The sequence below is a fragment of the Cryptomeria japonica genome, chromosome 1 (genome assembly GCF_030272615.1).
Source record: "Cryptomeria japonica chromosome 1, Sugi_1.0, whole genome shotgun sequence".
In the NCBI taxonomy this organism is placed as follows: domain Eukaryota; kingdom Viridiplantae; phylum Streptophyta; class Pinopsida; order Cupressales; family Cupressaceae; genus Cryptomeria; species Cryptomeria japonica.
The window spans coordinates 321,117,520-321,126,000 of record NC_081405.1 but is presented as its reverse complement, the minus strand read 5'-3'; the positions used below and the strand labels follow the sequence as shown (position 1 = coordinate 321,126,000).

The window sequence follows — 8,481 nt, the reverse complement described above, 5'->3', positions numbered from 1 at the left end:
TGTTAAACAAACTAACATTACCAAATACAAATAGTGGAAAAATAGTCCCACAATTTATTCATATGGTTTTTATTTTTAATACTAAGTGCTCAAGCAACATTACATTTGAAGCAAAAAAATGTTCCTCTAATTCTAATGTGGTAATGAAATGAGGATTAGGGAAGTAATCCCAATTTTGAGAATGCCTAACTAAAAAAATTCATATAATTGTTATCACAAATTATCTACAATAACATTATCGGTTGCGGAAATCATATGCCTAACTACTTATATATTTCATCATTTTGTCGCCTCAGATGTACAACTCCTTTGATATAAGGGGATATTCATAAAGTATGAAATTATTGGTGGGAATATTTTTTCATATGTGATTATTTTAACATTACCACTAGGTATTACAAAAGATAATCAGTTCAAGTGAGTTCTAACCAAGAACACAGGAGACCACTATTAGAGACGTTGGTTTATAAATTTATATTTGTCAAATTTATTGTAATGATATAGTAAGGAAACAATGGCTAAGATAGGGATAAAGGATATTCAAGAGATATTGTAATGGCGGATTGCAATAGATGGATATTGTTAATAGTAGAGTGCCATAAACATGATATCAAATAAGGATTGACTTGCGGATATAGAGAGTAATAATACATTATTTAATTTTAGAAAATAATTGTGTACCCACTTCATAGTATTATTTGGGGGAATGAGTAATTAATAGTCAATGTTTAATCATAATATTATCATTTGTGTGTGTACAACCTTTGTTAATCTTGTGAGTTAGGGATTAAAAAAAAAAATTAATGTGTATGCAATGACTAACTAAGCTTGTTAAAGAAACAAATGGCATAAAAGAAAAATACTATAGAGAAATCATGATAAAATGTATCCATAATCATTGTCTCCAATATCAACACTCGAGAAGCATATCATCTCAGGAAAAGGATAGGAGGAAGTAAAAGAAAAAGAAGTGCTCCCACAAAGGAAGAGGAGAGAAAAATAAATTCAAGAGAAGATGCAAAAATCATGTCTTTAGAGAATCAATAACAAATTGTGAAGAGAAACTTAATACTACAAAAACCATTCCCATGAAACTCAACATTAATTCCCATCTCAGTGAAAGAATTTGAAAATTTCAAGTAGGAGGTATTTTCCACAACAAGTCAAACTATGATATTGCTATCAGGGTTCAACTGATGAGAGATGGGTTCTTGTGAACCACTACTCATGAAACATGGGTTAATGAGTTTGACTAAAAAACTACACAATTGAACCCTGGTAGCAATATCATAATTGCAAGTAAACAAGACGTATTGTATCAAAAGAATGTTCAACAAAAATAAAACTTTGAGTAGATTTTCTTTTAGGCTGACCAATATTTAAAATTATTTTTGTAGCTTAAGTTACAATTTAAGATATGGACAAAAATAGTATAAATTAAAAATGATACCTCAATCAGTACCCAATGGTGTCATTGAAATGCAAAGGCAATGTTGAGTAGGTTCTCCTTGTTTCCACAAGGACTCGACACCATTTGCAACTCCACAAATTGGATAGGCCATCATTTGTAACAAAATAAAATACATCAAAGAAAAAATATATGATAAAAAATAAGGACAAATAGATAAATAAAAATAATTCTCAAAGAGAACCCATAATTGTCATTGAAATAAACGAGCAACTCCAAGTAGGTTCTCCTTGATGATTGAGGACTTGGAAGCACCTAAAACTAACTTCATTTGGTTCATTTCAGCGTCAACCATACACAAACACCATTCCAACATCTTGGCTCATATCAAAAAATTCAAACATTAATCTTTTTACTTCATTTACAATAAAGCATCAGAAGCACAAATAATCCTAATCATTGCCATATGCCAAAAAATACTATTCTATAATTGAAATTATATGGTAGAGTGTTGAACTAAAATTCACATCTAGGGAAGTTTTTTATTGTGATTAAGGGTGAAATTGTTAGCTACATAGGTTGGGTTCTCTGCTCAGTTGTGTATTTCCTTTACTTAGCTATGTTAATCAAGGGTTTAGGAAGTTTGTAGCTATGTAGGGAAGAAGGTTTTGGCAGAGATTTTTCTAAGAAAATTGAAGGTTTTGGGGTTGGTTTGAGTGAATGAGGAAGGTTTTTGTCACATAGAATAATTAAAGGGTGTTCATACTAGTTTAAGGAGAGGTTTTGGTAGTTCGGTAAGGGAGTTTTTTGGTGCTAGTGTGGACTAGAGTCGTGTTTGTGTTACTTTCTAGAATGTGAGCTTGGTGCTTCACCAACCATGGCACATCATGAGACTTTAGTGAGAGAAAATTTGTCTTATTCAATACATGCAATTAATATTGATTGCCTAAATAAGTTTTCAAAGGGTGAGGGCTCCTCTTTAACTGAAGGGCCTAGAATCCTTAAGGTAAATGTGAAAGGAAAAGGGCATCCCATGACCTTTGAGAATGAGTATGAACCTTCAATATCTTTTGTTTCTTTTAATTAAATGTTTAATGTCATGATACAAGAATATATTATTATGCCTTTAAAGCATAAATATGCATAGCCAATTTCTCATCGCATTAACCCTTTGAGGAAAGATAAATCAACTCATGGATTTAAATTTCAATAGCATTACAACATGTAAATTAATGCTTTAAAACATGAAAGAAATAATAATTGCACAGAAGAGAAGAAACACCAATATACATGGGGAAAACCTTTTTGAGTTAAAAAACCCACACTCTAAAGCATTTAACCAATGTATTCAATCGTAATAAATAATTTACAATACACTTGTAGGCTCATAGCCTTAACATGAAGAGTTACATCGTATTTTCTCTAGAGAAATATAAACAACATAATAGAAACTCTTAATTCTTCAAACTATCATTCAAAATTAAATACAACTCAAGAATATATTGCTTTGCAAGCTAGGTACCAAAGAAAGAAACTCCATCTTCAACAAAGCAAAAAAGATGAATAAAGCACATCATCAATGGATCTAACTTCATCTTGCATATGCAAACAAAGTTGTCCTCTTCCTTGGTTGTAAATATTCAAGGAAGCATTTCAATCCTTAACTCAACCTCCAAGAAAAGATAAAAGAAAAAAAATGCTTTCTTTATGTTTCATATTCAAGAATAAAAACTACACAACAAGTCTCTCTTCTAAACATATGAGATTGTCAAAAAAAATTATTATCTTTAACATGAAATATTTGACTTAAATCTCCAAATAATAGGAACTCCAAAGTGGGCACCGATTTCCTAAAAGAAAGGGATTACATCGTGTTTTGTTTCCTACACAATAGGAAACATGCCATTGACTTCACCTGCCATGTAGGATTCCACCTCTCCAAGAGGACCCACAAAGTGAATGGAAAACTTAGGAAATATTCAACTTAGGATAAATAAATATGCACCAAAATAATTAATTAATTATCAATATTAGGACTCAAAGGTTGAGACACCTTAATCCCAATATTCTCCCACTTGTTGAAGACTTACCAAGAGTCTAATGCAAACCACATAATATTGCCATAAATCCACTATGCTCACAAGCTTTACAGAAGCATCAATATGACTTCAAATCCATTACCAAAACACAACCTTTAAGTCTAAAAATTCTCCAAGAATGAGATTGAACATGAATGTTCAACAAACCTATTAGAACAACAACCATAACTTATGACTCTTATCCAACTCCAAAAAACCCACTTTATTGGAAAAAGCAACCACAACAAATCCTAAACCATGCAGTCATCCATACCTCTAAGGTATCAACAACATCAATAAACTCATGCCAATAAAAAATAATCCAACCCCTAAACCACAATCAAGCTCCATGTGCAAACCTACCAATGAAGAGCATGCATATCTAGGAGGTCCCAATGTACATGGGTAATGCAAAACTATAAAAAAACAAGGCATATCAAGTCTACCAATAGAATCAGATAGAAGGTGTTAACTAATATCATATGGTACCAAGGAAAATCCAAAATGATATGCAAAGCTTGCAAACAAAACTACTACAAAATCATATCTCACAACAAGTCTCCAAAGCTCTCTCAAGTTCTTCACATCCAACAATAAAAAGAGATAATAAGAACCTCCATGTAATCACCAAATGAACAAGTGACAACACGTGACCATAAAATAGTGATCGCCATAGCTCCAATCAAACCTTAAAATCAATTCCATGTGAATCCAAAAATCCAGGAAGACAACCAAGACCAAAGAGAGAAACACTATAAAACAACACATGTACAATGTCCTTCTACATACACCTCCAAATGCAAAATGTGTCAAGTATGTTCTCCTTCATAACTAATCACCAAGATCAAACATAAAATATATATTATGTAACCAACATGGATGAAACCTCTCAAACCAAGAAGATCAAAGTCAAACTAACCATTCCCATGTGAATAATTTGGCCCAATACATTATCTCCTATGATCCTCATAATTAATGAATGCCATCATAAATGAACCAGAATGCATAAGGAGATAACCATGCTATCCATCTCTCAAAATGAATCCTCCAAAACTATCTGTCTATAGCTCAAGATCCTTGTCAATGAAAGATAAGTATAAAAATAACTCATCTAAAATAGAATGGGCAAGTACCTTTTCAAATGAAAATTTGTCTTGAAGACCAAGAGTGGGAATGAGAATACTCCTTCACGGTAATGAAGTCAACATGACTCATTCCAAGAACAATCTCTGAGTCTCAAGTCCATACCAGATGAAAGCTCCTCTATCTTTCAACTGAAACCACCAATTGTCTTAAATAAATGTGTTTAAACACAAGAGAAGATCAACGTCACCTAAGTCAACAAGTATCCATGAGAACTTGTATCTAATCGATCCATGCCAAACTTCAAAATGCAACATAGCATAATCACGAATTAACAAACAAGTGATCATGTACACAATACCAATAGAACTACACAAGATCAACTATCATTGTTCCTGCTGAAAAAAAAAGCAACAACAACAATCATTGTTCCCATAGACACCTAAAATTGTCCTATAGTTAGATAGACATTTGTTTATTTCATTATTTTACGATAATATCATAGCATCTATTAATTAAATAAATAATTTTATTTAATTAATTAACTCACTAAGCCTCTTCTTTCTAATTTAAATAAATAGTTATTATTTATTTAGATCACATTTCCTCTCCTAAATTAAATAAACATTTTATTTATTTAATTTATCCAACCTTTCATCTATTAATTAGATAAATACTTTTATTTATTTAATTAAGTCACTTACCTTTTTTCTCTTTAACCCTAGTCCTCCAACTTGTTCAGATGGGTCATAATCTAAAATCATAGGCATGTGACAAGTATCAATTATCTTTTCATTCACTTTGTCTTTTCTCCAAAGTCAATCCATTGCTTAATCTCATCCCTTCATTTCAAGTCAACCTCTTAATCTTATCCTTTACCTTTCACCTCTTAATCTCCTCCCTTCATCTTCACCTACCCTCAAATCCTATTGAGTCTCTTTCATCTATGTGATCATGGCCATTCATCTTTAACCTCTTAATCTAAACCCTCTATTTTTAGGATGATCACTATAAAAGAGACTTCCTTCTCTCATTGTGAATAACATACACAAGCAATCATACTCGCATAATGCCAAAATCATTCTAAAGCATACATCATCACAACCATATCCATTCTTCCTTGAGCTCTTGTGCAAGTGCAACACAAATATGAGAGCAACATCATGGAGGATAGGAGGACAATGGAGATAGGCCTGCCATGGATGTAAAAGTATAATATTTATTTATTTTATATTTTATTTACATTTCATGACAGTTCTCTATTGAGTTTTGTTGAATTAGTCTGTAGATCTAGGGTTAGTGGTTGGATCTTATAAGGGTTTACAAATAGATTCAAAATTTGACATAAACATTTTGCAGCATGCAAAGGGACTTGGATCTCTACTAGAACTATATTTAGCAAGTTTCCTAACCTTCTATTGTCATTTTGTGCAAAAATTTGGAGACTAACATTGCAAAAATTTGGAGACTAACATTTGTAGCTACAGTTGGAGACACAAGCTTTGGGAAACATATGATCATATCTCTCAAACATATATAATTTTTTGTACAAAAAAATTATTGCAAGTTGGGGATGGTATAAGGAGCTCTTAGTCCAAAAATTAGAATTTTTGGATCAATTTTGAGGGACTTGTAATTTTTTTTACGATTTTTTATAAAAATTAATTTATGGGTGTAAATCAACAAAAAATTTGGAACTTCTTACATTTTTGCAAATATCTCAGAATTATAAGGGGGATTAGATCGTTGTATTTTTAATTTTGATGAAAAATAATTAGCAAAAAATCAGATCTTTAAAAATCAGGGTTTTTCCTTTAATCTACTTTCTAGGGGTCAAATCAAGGAATTTTTCTAAATTTTTTACATTTTCAGAAAGATCTCTGAATTTTAGTAGGGTATATACTTTGTATTTTAATTTTTGGAGTCAAAATAATTGCAAAAAAAATAGATCTTGTTCACTAGGTCAAAAAGCAAAAAAAAATTATAATTTTGTGATGAGCTTATGTTTTCTTTTTGCATTTCTAGATTTCTGGCTAACTCTTGGTACTAACAAAGTGATGCAGCTTGCTTTTGATTGTAAAAGTCCCCCCGGACTACTAACACCTATCTTGTAGGACCTAGAGTGGCTTATTTTTGCAACTACTAACTTGTTTTTTTGTAGGGGTAGCTAGTTGTGATTGTGCTTTTCTTAAAATAGCTCATATTTGGATTTAGTGCTTAAAAAGAACCTTTGTTTGTTGTGTCTTGTGTTATTGCATGCTTTGTGTTTAGAATAGAACCAAAAGGTGTTGTGAAAGTATCATATCCACTTGCCTTCGTGGACCTTGGGTGTAAAAGAAATCATAATATCTTCCTTTTCTTTTTAGAGGGTCTGCCTTTGGAGAAGTGATCACTCTAAGAGGAATGACCTAAAATACTATTTTGTTTGGGCTACTATATAAAAAGAGCAAAATAAAAAGTTGGAGCTCAAACTTGTGAATAGATATTGAAGGTGTCAATTTTGCAGGGGACGTATGGGTCCTAAAGTGGTTGACTAGGGACTTAAGTGTCTCACGTTGAATGTGTGTATGCTAGTATCCCAAAATTGCAACTAAATATCTTATTTTAGTAGCCCACCTCTTTTTATTGAGTGTTTGTGGTGATCTCAGTGCAAGGGATGCACATCACACCTTGAAGTTACTCACCAATGTACATCTTTAAGTTGAGACAAAAAAATTGGGTTGTATAAGCTAATTGTAGCTTTCGAAAAGAGGGTTATTGGGTTATTCCTCCAGTCTTGGAGCCCCCTACCTATCCTTCTCTCACAAAGACAAAAATGCAAAGCACTCCTTAAGGTGTGGCACATTTCAGTTGATGAAGTACCAAGTGGCCTAATTTCACTGGAATAAGCCTTGACTTTTAGGTTGTAAAAGGGTGCTTGAAGTGTCTTGTATTGTGCTAAACTAGTGGAAATTTAGGCTTTTGTGGAGCCTTGGTCATACCCTTATTTTTTCAACAATTAATAGCCTTTGTGTCTTTATGTTTGCAGTATTTTATTTCCACATTGATTATCAAACATTTTAGTCACATTTCAACATCTTAAACAAATTTAGGAAAACATCATGGAGTGACATTACACATTTGTAGGGAAGGTGAAGAATTTATCCCTCCACTTGAAAGAGCATATGAGAACCTACCATTTTTCCTTTGACCAACCTATCAATCCAACTTATGCATATCCCAAAACTTACACCAAAACTACATACAACAACAAAACACCCCCTCCACAAACACATGCAACCCAAAGTCAAACTTCAAGGATTGGTTTGAAAAAATGGTTATGGAAGTTAAAGCATTTAGGTCAAACCTCCAAGTCACACATTGATGCAGGAGCATCCCTAGTTCATAGCAATCTTGCATCAACCAAAAACATTTTCTTTATGTTTTGCTTTTTGTTTGCGGTTTCAACTTTTCTTTCTGTGTGTCTCAGTTTTGGCTCACCAGATCCTGTGGAGTTGGATTCTACTTGAAGACTTGATCATCTTTCTTATTTCTAAACTGCATCGCATTTGGATCATTTTTCGGCAAGATATCGCTATCAGTTTCCTTGACAGTTTCCTATTACCGGTTGACAATTCTTGTTACCAGTTGCCTGGACCTATTTTGGTGGTCTACCGAAACCCCTTTTGAAGCTTATGGAGCCTTGGGCATTGATTCTGATGTTCCTTGGCATGTGGCCGACCTTTTCTCGCGATCTAGACTTCATCTTTTGGATTTTTCGGAGGAATCTCTTGGCGGAGGTTGACCTTGTTAATTTTACATGTTAGGTCTTGTTCTTCGAGTTTTGATCTCTTTTAGGTTGACTGTATCCTTTGGATTGATATATATAATTGTAATTGCGCATTAGAATGTAATCAATTGAAGAATCAAGTA

The 8,481-nt window shown here is 32.8% G+C and overlaps 1 non-coding gene across 1 annotated transcript; it reads right to left on the bottom strand.

Moving 5' to 3' along the window:
* Positions 1 to 1,786: 1,786 nt before the first annotated feature.
* LOC131070629 (small nucleolar RNA U36a) lies at positions 1,787 to 1,873 on the bottom strand. The gene has a single exon (XR_009112356.2). It is a non-coding gene; the product is annotated as a small nucleolar RNA U36a (small nucleolar RNA).
* Positions 1,874 to 8,481: the final 6,608 nt, after the last annotated feature.